The 14323-nt window shown below is 38.1% G+C and overlaps 1 long non-coding RNA gene across 1 annotated transcript; it reads left to right on the top strand.

Moving 5' to 3' along the window:
- Positions 1–4212: 4212 nt before the first annotated feature.
- Positions 4213–5374, top strand: LOC134674017 (uncharacterized). The gene is made up of 2 exons (XR_010099552.1): positions 4213–4866; positions 5183–5374. It is a non-coding gene; the product is annotated as an uncharacterized LOC134674017 (long non-coding RNA).
- The last annotated feature ends 8949 nt before the right edge of the window (positions 5375–14323 follow it).

Below are 14323 nucleotides of genomic sequence, written 5' to 3' on the forward strand. Positions count from 1 at the left end.
TGTCAACATTTAATTACGGGAAAAAATATGAAAAAATGTAAGTAATAGAGCTTTATATAATTAATATTGATAATATTCCTTAAAATATATATTGTTTAAAAACTATAATAATGGAATTGCTATTATTGGGTTTGTTCTCATATTCCTGTTGTAAATAGTGTTTTTTTTTTCAGAATAAGTTCAGCATTATCCTAGACACGATTGATATCCCAGCACCCAAAGGAAAATATTATTAACAGGAACGTGCCAACGGGACCCGAAGTAGAGATTCAGGAAAAGAAACACACTAGGCAAGCTTGTAGGTTTCAAACGCGGAGCTGTCCCCTTTTCTAAATTAACTAAGATGTGAGAAGCGCTTTAGCTTTAAGAACACCACCGACGACGAAGTGAACTATTAATAATAACCCTAATGGTTATGGCGTACCTATCTAAGCTGCCACTCTCAAATAAGTTTCATATAGTTTTTGTGCCAATAATGGATGGCATGTGTGTGTACTGTGTATCTAACTGTTTATGATTTGACAAATTGATATGAGAAGCTTATTTCATAGTCCTCGATGAAGTCATGACCATATTTTATTGTCTTGTTTATAAATCAATTTTCTTTCCAGGGTGATATTTAATTGTCCTACGCCGCATGTCGAAGAAAAAGGAAGAGAGAAAATACTTTTCAAGGGTAATAAAGAAAATTCTTACAATTTCTCTATAGTGGTTCTAGATGTTAAATATATATTAGGTTTAATAATAAGAAGTCGAATATTGCAAGAATATATAAGGCAAAGCAATATACTATTAATTTAAATATTGTTTTTTTTTCTCTCCTGTATTTTTACCTGAAAAGAAACAAAAATAAAGTAGGTAGGTAAGTACCTAGAACTCCTAGAAGCCATGATTAATTAGCTCCCCAAGGCCCACTTCATACCTAATGCTGACAGCAACGTATCATAGCATGATCGTATCAGGCCCTGTCAAACATGAAGTGAAACATCTAGAACACGGGAAGAGGAGTTTCAATATGGTAGACCATATGATAACCGTACCTATGCTACCTACGCAGACTATGACATGAGCGTAACGACTCCTTCAAAATATTGTTGGTCGGCTTGGTCCAGTCACGTCACAGTATGGTGTTGGCAGGGGACGGAATGGTTTAGTGGGTGTTGACTGATAATATTTCATACAAATGATGAATGCATGATTTTGAGCCGGACATGATCCTGTTATAGCCACGTAATACATCATTCTGTTACAGTACGATGCAGCGGGCACAGGCCACATGTAGGTATGTTTTGTTGAAGTCGAGGAAGGTTCCAAACGGTACCTAAATAGTAAGAGATTGTTGAAATTAGACATCTAACCGTGATCCTAAATATTACTACTAAGACTATGGCTTACTTAATAAGTTGGATAGTTTGTTTTGGACATTTGTACCAACCCACCTCATCGGCTTCATTTATGTACAAGCAAGCGGGCTCCGTTGTTAGGTTGATGAAAGTTTTGTGTAAGGAAGTCTTAGGATTACTTTTACAAACTTACGAACCTGAATTGAAATTTAAAAATCCTACATATGTACCTAATTACTTAATTGAGTACCTACAAACTAGCTGTTTGAAATTAAAGTTGTAAACATGATGGGTGTGTTGTGGTACTTGTAGGTATCACCGTGCATAATCAATATAAGAGTGCGTAAAACGCATTTAGTGATTGTTCCATACTTCCTTATTCCTTAGGGTAATAAGTAATTATACAAATTATATTATTACATAATATATGAAACTTGTTTTTAAGTTATAATTATCATGAGTTTAGTTAAAAAAGTACAAGCAAACCACCCGCGAGAGCGAGTCGCGTTATAAAGTCGCGTAGACTTCGACTCGCGGATTGACATAAAGACGAGAGAATATTTTGTCTCAAAATAGGCAGTTGTGCTACGGATTTTAGTTCAAAGTCGCGATCGTTGTCATTTTCTGACAGTGACACCTGATCGCGAGTTTGTCGCGGCTCTCGCGCGTGAGTTGTGCTGCCAACACGCGACAAGCCGCCAAGTCGCGCCGATCTGTCACTTCTCACGCCTGTCGCGGCCAGTTGTGCTAGAGGTGCAGGAGTGGTCATTTCTCCATACAAACGTACTCCTCGTTTTCCTCCGTGGTTTTTGAAGCTAGAGCAATGATTTTTTCAACACAGATTAATATTGTCAATTTCTGTGTCGGACCGTTTTGCTTATTTTGATATTTTTGTTTTTTAAGGCGCTAGAGCCCCTCAAAAATGGCGAAAATGGCCTAATTGACTATGCCGCAATGAGAGGCGTGGCATTAAATACTGATATCAATTAGCCAAAAAAGCAAAACGGTCCGACACAGATAATTTCATAATCATTTAGATTTCCAAATTTGGTTACGATTGGTTAAGTTTTGGAGGAGGAAACAGAGGAGTACGAAACCTCGATTTTTGAGATTTTTACGCAGGATTTTTCGCCTTGTCCTTATCGCACTACTTTTAGGTGCCGCTTCCGTTAGCGAGACGGGTATATTTACCTAAAATATTTAAAACTCAGCTCCTGTTTCGTCTTAAGAATATGCGTCGTTGTTGACTTCACCGGAATAGTAGTTTGTGTTACAAGGGATCAAAATGATATGTGACGTTCCACGGAAAAAGGTACCTTATGGCGGCTGGCGCTTACGTCACATAGCGCCGCAATAATATTGGAGCGGCGTTAATAATAGCGTAAGCACCAACCGCCATAAGGTACCTTTACCCGTGGGACGTCACATATATTTTCGTCAAATGGATTCTAAAGTAGAATCCTGATCGTAAGGGCCCCCCCACATCTGGCGTCTTTCGAGCGTCGGCGTCTGTCGGCGTCGGTCCAGCGCTATGGAAAATGACGTCGCTGCGCAGTTGCGTCGACGCTGCGTCGACGTTGCGTCGACGTCGGCCATAGAATTGTAGACGCCGACGCTCGAAAGACGCCAGATGTGGGGGGGCCCTAATGAGGAGGGATTCAAGTGTGACACGTATTGCTTTTCACATCTCCCATGAGGGAATTATGATGCTTAAACAGATTATTTAAGCTAAAAAAATAATGTAAAAAATAATGTTACAATAGTGTGCTAGAACAGAAAAGTGTTACTTTGATCCCTCCTAGCAGGGAAGAAAAGTGCCACTTTGATCCCTCCTAGCAGGGAAGGAAAAGCCCTTTTTCGAATTGGTGACGTGAAAAAAAAAATTTTGATCTATATGGGTGCCAAGTTCTAGTTCGCTTGGGATGTAATTAAAGTTCAGGGGCCCTAACCATGATGTCCTTATTGCGAATCTGTTTAGGACCTAAGCTGAATTGCTAAAGGACGGAGCTATATAAATCGCATAACTCCATCCCTTACCAATTCAGTTTAGGTCCTAAACAGAATCGCAATAAGAACATCATGGTAAGGCCCCAGGATTTGACTTGGGTCATCTGATGTCATGAGCGGAAGATACCTACTGATAAGCCCACTACTTGAAACTATATGTCGACTACGAAGTAACCCGCGTTTTGGCAGAGAAGAAATAATAGTACTACCGTACAGAAAGGACACTTCCTACAAACCCGAAGTTTGACAGCAGTTCAGGGTCGAATCATGCTATCCCTTTCTAATATATGGCAATATCCCTTTCGGCTATTTAGGGTTGTCAAAATTCAAGTGATTTTCGTATCTGTGGTCGTGCACGCAAAAGGAAGTCAAGTGGTGGCAACCCTAATAATTGCTCGGAGCAATGCTGAGCCGAACGGAGCCGAGTTCGACCGAAGTCAGGAGTGTCTCCCCACTGGTTTTGGTAAGAAAACTAATGTATGGAGTTAGTACTCTATCCTTACTTGTTTCTCTATGCCCTAAAGGTGGCCACTGACGAGCCTTCCAACAGTCCAAATAGCGTGGCTGCAATCCGAAATCGGTCCGTGAATGTCAAAAACGTACAATGTTTAATATTAGGATGCCGTCCATTTGGATGAATCCATTGTAACGGCATCCATTTGGAAGGCTCGTCAGTGGTCTGCTTTAAGTCTAATGGTACTCTATCCTCTACTTATTTCACTATTCTCTAAAGTAGGTCCCTACTCTAAAATTTACAAACCACAGGGAAATGCCCATCAGGTACCAATTAGGAATGAAAGTGCTAAATTTTCCTGCCCCTACGCAGTCGGATTTTATGTGACGAGATATCTTACCTGCACCTCTAGCACATCTTGCATCCGCGACTTAGACCGCGACTCGAGTCGCCATTCCCGCGGCTGTCAAATCTGTCGATTTCCGTAGCATAACTTGTACCCGCGACTGCAACAGCCGCGTAGAGAACTCAAAGTCGCGGCGCGACTCGTCAGTGTTACCCGGCGAAATCAAAGTCTAAACAAATCGATATTTGCAAGTGGCAACACTGAATCGGAAACCAGGGATGCGCTAAATCATTCGTTCTTTGGTGGTAAAAAATCTAGTTTTTTGTCGATGGTTAAGTTTTTCTTGTCAAAGTCAAGGAACTTTCAAATTTTGTCAACATTTAATTACGGGAAAAATATGAAAAAATGTAAGTAATAGAGCCTTATATAATTAATATTGATAATATTCCTTAAAATATATATTGTTTAAAAATTTCTGTTTAATAAACCTTTTAAATAAAATATTTTTGTAAGTACTTAACTATAATAATGGAATTGCTATTATTGGGTTTGTTCTCATATTCCTGTTGTAAATTGTGTTTTTTTTTTCAGAATTAGTTCAGCATTATCCTAGACACGATTGATATCCCAGCACCCAAAGGAAAATATTATTAACAGGAACGTGCCAACGGGACCCGAAGTGGAGATTCAGGAAAATAAACACACTAGGCAAGCTTGTAGGTTTCAAACGCGGAGCTGTCCCCTTTTCTAAATTAACTAAGATGTGAGAAGCGCTTTAGCTTTAAGAACACCACCGACGAAGTGAACTATTAATAATAACCCTATTGGTTATGGCGTACACTAAGCTGCCACAGTAACTCTCAAATAAGTTTCATATAGTTTTTCTTGTGCCAATAATGGATGGCATGTGTGTGTACTGTGTACCTAACTGTTTATGATTTGACAAATTGATATGAGAAGCTTATTTCATAGTCCTCGATGAAGTCATGACCATATTTTACTGTCTTGTTTATAAACCAATTTTCTTTCCAGGGTGATATTTAATTGTCCTACGCCGCATGTCGAAGAAAAAGGAAGAGAGAAAATACTTTTCAAGGGTAATAAAGAAGATTCTTACAATTTCTCTATAGTGGTTCTAGATGTTAATATATATTAGGTTTAATAATAAGAAGTCGAATATTGCAAGAATATATAAGGCAAAGCAATATACTATTAATTTAAATATTGTTTTTTTTTCTCTCCTGTATTTTTACCTGAAAAGAAACAAAAATAAAGTAGGTAGGTAAGTACCTAGAACTCCTAGAAGCCATGATTAATTAGCTCCCCAAGGCCCACTTCATACCTAATGCTGACAGCAACGTATCATAGCATGATCGTATCAGGCCCTGTCAAACATGAAGTGAAACATCTAGAACACGGGTTTGATCTAGAGGAGTTTCAATATGGTAGACCATATGATAACCGTACCTATGCTACCTACGCAGACTATGACATGAGCGTAATAACTCCTTCAAAATGTTGTTGGTCGGCTCGGTCCAGTCACGTCACGGTATGGTGATGGCAGGGGACGGAATGGTTTAGTGGGTGATGACTGATAATATTTCATACAAAGCATGATTTTGAGCCGGACATGATCCTGTTATAGCCACGTATTACATCATTCTGTTACAGTACGATGCAGCGGGCACAGGCCACATGTAGGTATGTTTTGTTGAAGTCGAGGAAGGTTCCAAACGGTACCTAAATAGTAAGAGATTGTTGAAATTAGACATCTAACCGTGATCCTAAATATTACTACTAAGACTATGGCTTACTTAATAAGTTGGATAGTTTGTTTTGAACATTTGTACCTACCCACCTCATCGGCTTCATTTATGTACAAGCAAGCGGGCTCCGTTGTTAGGTTGATGAAAGTTTTGTGTAAGGAAGTCTTAGGATTACTTTTACAAACTTACGAACCTGAATTGAAATTTAAAAATCCTACATATGTACCTAATTACTTAATTGAGTACCTACAAACTAGCTGTTTGAAATTAAAGTTGTAAACATGATGGGTGTGTTGTGGTACTTGTAGGTATCACCGTGCATAATCAATATAAGAGTGCGTAAAGCGCATTTAGTGATTGTTCCATACTTCCTTATTCCTTAGGGCAATAAGTAATTATACAAATTATATTATTACATAATATATGAAACTTGTTTTAAGTTATAATTATCATGAGTTTAGTTACAAAAGTACAAGCAAACCACCCGCGAGAGCGAGTCGCGTTATAAAGTCGCGTAGACTTCGACTCGCGGATTGACATAAAGACGAGAGAATATTTTGTCTCAAAATAGCCAGTTGTGCTACGGATTTTAGTTCAAAGTCGCGATCGTTGTCATTTTCTGACAGTGACACCTGATCGCGAGTTTGTCGCGGCTCTCGCGCGTGAGTTGTGCTGCCAACACGCGACAAGCCGCCAAGTCGCGCCGATCTGTCACTTCTCACGCCTGTCGCGGCCAGTTGTGCTAGAGGTGCAGCGGGTTTTTCCACAAAGGATGTCATGTGTCAAGACATTCCATTTTCCCCAGAGAATGTCATGTGGCATTCCATCAATTTCTTGGAAAATGTTATTAAATAATTACAAATTTGCGTCATACATAGACATGGAGATAATAGGGAATATTACGCGAAACTCTGCGTAGGGGGCGCCACAATCATAATCCATCCCAATCGGGGGTCTACCGCGAAACAGGAAAATCGAAATATCGTTATCAAACCTCTCTATCACTCTTGCATATTCGAGCAATAAAGGGGCAGATAACTAAGATTTGATTTTGCGTTTCCGGTAGGCTCTTGTTAACAAACCGCCTTGATGCATCAATGTCATATTTTTTTATTGTCTGTTTAAACTTGCCGAAAAATGGTTTACTAGAGGCGCTAGTGCTGCACTCTGGCGGCAGAACATTTTGACGACCGGTCTGGCCGGCCTAGTGGGTAGTGACCCTGCCTGTAAAGCCGATGGTCCTGGGTTCGAATCCCAGTAAGGGCATTTATTTGTGTGATGACACAGATATTTGTTCCTGAGTCATGGTTGTTTTCTATATGTATTTAAGTATTTATATATTATATATATCTTTGTCTGAGTACCCACAACACAAGCCTTCTTGAGCTTACTGTGGGGCTTGGTCAATCTGTGTAAGAATGTCCTATAAATAATATTTATTTATAGCTGGTCAAGCAAATCTTGTCAGTAAAAAAAGGCGCGAAATTCAAATTTTCTATGGGACGATATCCCTTCGCGCCTACATTTTTCAAATTTGCCGCCTTTTTCTACTGACAAGATCTGCTTGACCAAGTATATTTATTAATATTAAAAAAAATATTTAAAAAAAAGAACATCGCAGTAATACCCTCTAGTCATATTGACTTAATCCAGTGTTTTTCAAACTATATGGTGTCACGGCCCTTTATGACCTACGTTTTTATATCTATATAGAGTCTGTGCGGAAAGAAAACACGGGGCCGATTTTTGAAATTCGACCGCTCGATTTCGTGTATTTCGCGCAATAATATTTCCACTACTAGGCATTTAAATTCTACTAATAGAATTGAAAAAGAGTGGCCAATACCACTAGATTCCCAATTTCTATCGCTCATATTTTAAAAATTATATAATTATTATGCGTCAAGCAAATCTTGTCAGTAGCAATGTAAAGCAAACTAAAGTAGGGCAACACTCAAAGAGTAGTATTGCCCTAAGAAAAGCAGCAATGTACAATGTACATCGAAACAAAACTTTTTTTCCGCTGAGCGCGCCTTGTCACGTACGTCAATTCAAATTGTCACTCGCGGATTCTCTATTGAAAATGTTTGAAATTGTTATTAATACGTATGGACGGACGATTTAAAAGCAGTGTGTGATGTTGATAAAAATGATTAACTAATTTGAAGATCTCAAAATAAAATTGTAAGTGGACTATGCCGTTAAACAAGAATGTATGAATAAAAGCATTGCTTCAGCAGGTAGATGTCATACTGGATTTTCATATTTTATTAGATTTCTCAGTTGGCACTGTAGGCATTGTAGGCACCTTAGCTTTAATTAAGCACAGTCTTATTTAATATATTGGTATTTAATGGTGTGACAGCAGAAATATCTCTTGAAATAGAATCGATTCAGAATGTAAACATTGTAAACCATTTGTAAACAAACAAGATGATGGCTGTCATTCGCGATCCACATTCCACAGATAAAACACAGATGACACGCGATTTTCGAATTATTAGAACACAGTGTTGCTAACCCGCGATTTTTCAAATTTGCCGCCGTTTGCTACTGACAAGATTTGCTTGACCCAGTATATTTCGCCGTTTTCCATGAAATTCAAAAATCAATGAAATGAAATGTATGGGGTCCCATACATTCTACGACCTCTTTTCTCACAGTCCATCAATGGTCGATATCAAAATAAAAAAAAACCGGCCAAGTGCGAGTCGGACTGGCAAAAAAATCAAAATTCATCATCTGTGAAAATCATCTATCACGGTTCATGAGATCCAAAAAAGCGTTTTGTGAAATTAATTCCCAGCAAGCTCCACATCATTTTAATACCTTCATTTGGTCCTAAATGCGAATAATCTAAGTTTGCTCCATCCCAGGAGGTGTGGATAAATTTTGAAAGCCTTGACATTTTACCTTGGATTGACAAAACCACTCGAAATAGAGGAACCCACCGTCAAAATTAATGTCACTAACAGCAAACTAACAGCAAGGTTGTTGGAGATCAGACACTGGTAAAATATTTCGGATTTAACAAGATTTTACCAAAAAAAAAACAAATTCAAAGTGGCAACCACTTTTTACAATGTTTAACTAGGTACTAATTCACGATTTCAGATATCGATTTTTACCACAATTAGAGCCAATTTTCCGTCGGACGTACGATTTTCGAACTACAAGCAAAAAACTGAAAAAAGAGCAGAAATTTCTCCGCAACTCCTGGAATGGAGCAAACTCGGATTACACTAATTTAGAACCAAATGAAGGTATTTAGACGATTTCCAGCTTGCTGGTAATTAATTCCTGGAAAAAATCTAATTTGACTGGTCTAACAGATCTTAACTTATTTAACTGTTTAAAAAATAAAGTTTACCTATCTAATAATGTTTTGTTTTATTGATACGTTATACTGTACGTTAACGACCGTTAAATTTTAAAGGATTGGATTATTTTTAAGTTAAAAAAATGAAATCTGCTTTCCATAAGTTTCTTTCAGGACTGAGTTTCGCGACCCCTCTGGACATGTGCCGCGACTCCCCTGGGGGTCGCGACCCACACTTTGAAAAACACTGACTTCATCAGTATGTAAGTGTCAACCTTGGTAGCTACAGTCGAGTTCATAAATACCTATGTATACATTTTTTCAGGATTATTTAGCTGTGGCGCTAGTGTGCACGTTGGTGGGCTCTTAATTATTTAGTTTTTAAAGTAGAAAAAATATTATTCTAGATGACTCGTAGAAAAAGTATTGTATACATTAGTGATATAATCGAGCTTTTCAATTTCGTACCTTCATTAGGCCACTCAGCAAGTTTTGTGGCCTGAACACGGTACTGGACTGACAAGCTCTCTATCCAGTACTAGCGGTCGGCGCCCTTTTAGCAGCCAAGGGCCACATAGTAGTTAACGAAGTTGATGCGGGCCGCACTTTGTTAATATTTAATGGCTATCTGACATTAAATATTAACCAGGGAGGCTCGCGGGCCGCAAGTGAGACGGGCCGCCTGTTGCCAACCGCTGCAGTAGACTATCAAATTCACTCGACAGCTCAATGAAACCTAATATCTTAACACCTAGTAAAAAAATAGTAGATTGTTAACCAAGGGTTGAAAGGCACCCATTTCTGTCGAGGTAGTTTGGCGCTCTCACTGCGTCCGAGACAGAAATGGTGCCTTCACCCGAGTTAAACACTCTACTTTTCATATCGAATGAGAGGAAACCAAACAAGACAAGACAATTTCACAAAATCAGTAATGGAAGTACCTAATAGATCTACGGCCATGATTTATTTTCCTTGGGACTTACTTGCAATCGGAGACTTTACATGTGTGTAGATTAATAACCCCTAGCGAAAATCATTTAGATTGCAATATTTACGAAAACACACATTTTTAGGGTTCCGTACCCAAAGGGTAAAACGGGACCCTATTACTAAGACTTCGCTGTCCGTCCGTCCGTCCGTCCGTCCGTCCGTCCGTCCGTCCGTCCGTCCGTCCGTCTGTCACCAGGCTGTATCTCACGAACCGTGATAGCTAGACAGTTGAAATTTTCACAGATGATGTATATCTGTTGCCGCTATAACAACAAATACTAAAAACATAATAAAATAAAGATTTAAATGGGGCTCCCATACAACAAACGTGATTTTTGACCAAAGTTAAGCAACGTCGGGAGTGGTGAGTACTTGGATGGGTGACCGTTTTTTTTCTGCTTTTTTTTGCATTATGGTACGGAACCCTTCGTGCGCGAGTCCGACTCGCACTGGCCCGGTTTTTTAACAAACTGCAGTAATTTTAAAAGAGTTTTATTGCTCATAAATAAAATTTGTTCAAACTATTGACTGATCTCATAAAATATGAACAAACCAAACCAATCTTATGCTTCTGGCTTTTGAAGGTAAATAAAGTTTTATATTATTTACCTGACGTGACTAGATTCGATGATTTATTATTTTGGGATTTTCCGTGTTTGAGCTCAACAGGAGATTAAATAGTAGACTGTTATAACCAAGGGATGAAATGATGCCTTTCACTCGAATTAAACACTCTAAAGTCTATTTTTTTATTCGGTAGACTAAAATGACATTTCATACTATAAAATGAAATTTTATGTTCATACTAGGAAATGTCATTTTGATCTACGGAATAAAAAATAGGATTTAGGTACTTTTCATTTCGAGTATTATGAGGAAATTTAAATGCATAATTTTTATAGTGTTTCTTGAGGGTACCTTCAATTAACAATTTATTTATTTTATTATTTATTTATTTAATCTTTATTGCACAAAAGAAAAATCTTATAGTACAAAAGGCGGACTTAATGCCATAAGGAATTCAATTTAGGTAAAACTATTGTTTTTTGTGGAATGAGGAGTTAAATATCAAAATGAAAATTCTATAAAAATCCATTTAAAATCATATTTAAATTGATTATCGTAAAAAAATCTTACTTGGAAAGTAAAATGTTTTAGTGCAAAAACGTATATTTTATTTATTTTACGTAGGTATATATTATTTAAACGTACCTACACTTTTCTTTTAATTTAATGGATGGACATTAAGTCTCGCGCACGAGAGGAGGTCTGTGCTCAGCAGTGGGACGTATATACTTAGGCTGAAATGATGATGATGATGATGACATTAAGTTTCTTTATTTAAGCATAAGTACGATTACAGCGTATAACCCTCCAGCGGTTAAGCGAGACATGATTTTCAAAGTCGCGGTATAGACAAATACCTATAGCAAATAAATAAAAAACTCAACATAATCTTTATTTATTTTTCACAGATCATAATTGTATAACTACTGTATAATTAACATATCGCACTTCAATAATTTAGGAACTACCCACGCAAGGATCGTGAATTGCATAGCAATTAATTGCCGTAGGTATTAACCATGGCATGTGCACAGGATGGAACCCTCTCGACTACCTCGTCCTGGCCGCGTAGCCAAGATGCCAATCGCTTACGCTTCGTAGCGATCGAAACGCAACTGTCACTGTCACACTAATATGGAAGAGTGATAGAGAGACATAATGCTTTTCGTTGTCGAAGCGATAGCGATTGTAACCTTGGCTAGGCCGGCTGTTCTTCTTGGTGCGGTTGCGAATGCAAAACGTAACGTTGAGAGGCCATTGCTTCGCTTTATGGCTCCTGTACACGATGGGCCAGCGCCGGCCACTCCAAGGGCCGCATTGATGCGTTAGAGGGAGCAAGTGATGTTGCTATCTCATTCTACCGCATAGCTGCATCCCTTCGAGTGGCCGGCGCTGGCCCATCGTGTAGAGAAGCCATTAAAGATTGCGCAAAGAGGGACATGATTGTCTTCCATATCGACCACCAAGACTGGGAGAGGCTCGCAGAGCAGCGGACGGAATGGCGCAAACGTGTGGAGGGTCGCAAGTTTTGTGATGAGACCTGGAGGCCGATTTTTGAAATTCGACCACTCGATTTCGTGTATTTTGTTAAATAATATCTCCACCACTAGGCATTTAAATTCTACTAATAGAATTGAAATCGAGTGGTCAATACCAATAGATTCCAAATTTTGATCGCTCGTATTTCAAAAATCAGCATCTCGTCGTTTTCCACAGATTTTCGAGTGACGAAATCGAGCGACCCAAATTCAAAAATCGGCCCCCTGTTCGCCGCACTTGCTGACAAGAGGCAAAGACGACGACAAGGTGTCTCAGTACCGGTTTCCGCAAACTGCTCTTGTCAGACTCAGACCTGTGGTAGACCATGTCGATCTCGCATCGGTCTATTCGGCCATCAAAAACGCTGTTACACCATAAATCGTCTGATATAAACGAAAAGGCCTATGATGAGGTATTAACCTTAGTAATGTAAGTTAATCATGTAATCATTAAGGTACAGTCAGGAGGAAGGTCTCCGTTTCAGCATGAGCAAACATTTCCTTTACATCTGGTTTTTGATACGACCTATTCGGGTTTTCCAACACACACACAATTTTTAGAGTTCCGTACCTCAAAAGGAAAATAACGGAACCCTTATAGGATCACTCGTGCGTCTGTCTGTCTGTCTGTCCGTCTATCGCAGCCTATTTTCTCGGAAACTACTGGACCAATTAAGTTGAAATTTGGTACACATATGTAAATTAGTGACCCAAAGATGGACATATTTTTTTATAATTTTAAAAGACATAGGTTCGAAGTTATTTAAGAAAATCGCCAAAAAATTACCACCCCCCCCCCCCCTTTACCTCCGAAACTACTGGGTCTAAAATTTTGAAAAAAATACTCAAAATAGTTCTTTAAGTACCTATAGATGGCAGTAAAACCTATTAGAAATGTGCAGACAAGCGTGAGTCGGACTTATGTACGGAACCCTAGAAACGCGAGTCCTACTCGCACTTGGCCGGTTTTTTTTAATTATATGATATACGGAACCCTTGAATTGCGAATCATACTCGCACTTGACCGGATTTTTTAAGTATTCCCAAAGAGGTTAAAAAGAAGTGAATGTTTTTATCGAGTACGATTTTTTTTTTCGATTGAGTAACTTCAAACTATTTAGAAAAATAATGCGTTTTCAAAAATTCACCCCACAAAAGGGAGTTAAAATGGAGTTGAAAATATTTCTTTCAATGAGAGACACGTAAATATGCATATTAAAATCATAAATACGTTAAATCATACTGAATAAATCTATTAAAAAAAATATGTCCATCTTTGGGTCACTAATTTATATATGTGTACCAAATTTCAACTTAATTGGTCCAGTAGTTTCCGAGAAAATAAAATAGGCTTTGACAGACGGAGAGACAGACAGACGCACGAGCGATTCTATAAGGGTTCCGTTTTTTCCTTTTGAGGTACGGAACCCTAATAATCACAAAAGCAAAACAACAAGCAGGTTACACCGGAAACATAAGGGTTACAATGTACCTAATAAAATATCCCAATTTGATATAATTTAATTTATTTACTTTAATAACTATGGCATTTCTACACATAAATATTCGTATTATTGGCCTTATACGAAAAATCTTAAAATGGCATACTTATAGATCTTAATTATAATAGTATTTACATTTTTTTATCACATAGTTCCAATGATTATTAGGTACTTATTTATACCAAAATATACTTACTTACTTGCTTACTGCCGTGGCGCAGCGACCCGAAGTGGATCTTGGCCTCTGACACTAAGGAACGCCATGCTTCTCTGTCTACCAAAATATAATTTAACCAAAAATTTTTTGACCACAAACTTTTTAGGGGACTAACACTAGGATCTATCCTTTATTATAGTAATGTTGATCAGATACTTAGATCACTTTTTCAATTTACTTATTTATACCTAAATCAATACATATCTATGACATATAATAAGCACATCAAATAAATAATATTTGAATTCATTTAATTTCATAAAATAATATGGGA

The sequence above is a fragment of the Cydia fagiglandana genome, chromosome 19 (genome assembly GCF_963556715.1).
Source record: "Cydia fagiglandana chromosome 19, ilCydFagi1.1, whole genome shotgun sequence".
In the NCBI taxonomy this organism is placed as follows: domain Eukaryota; kingdom Metazoa; phylum Arthropoda; class Insecta; order Lepidoptera; family Tortricidae; genus Cydia; species Cydia fagiglandana.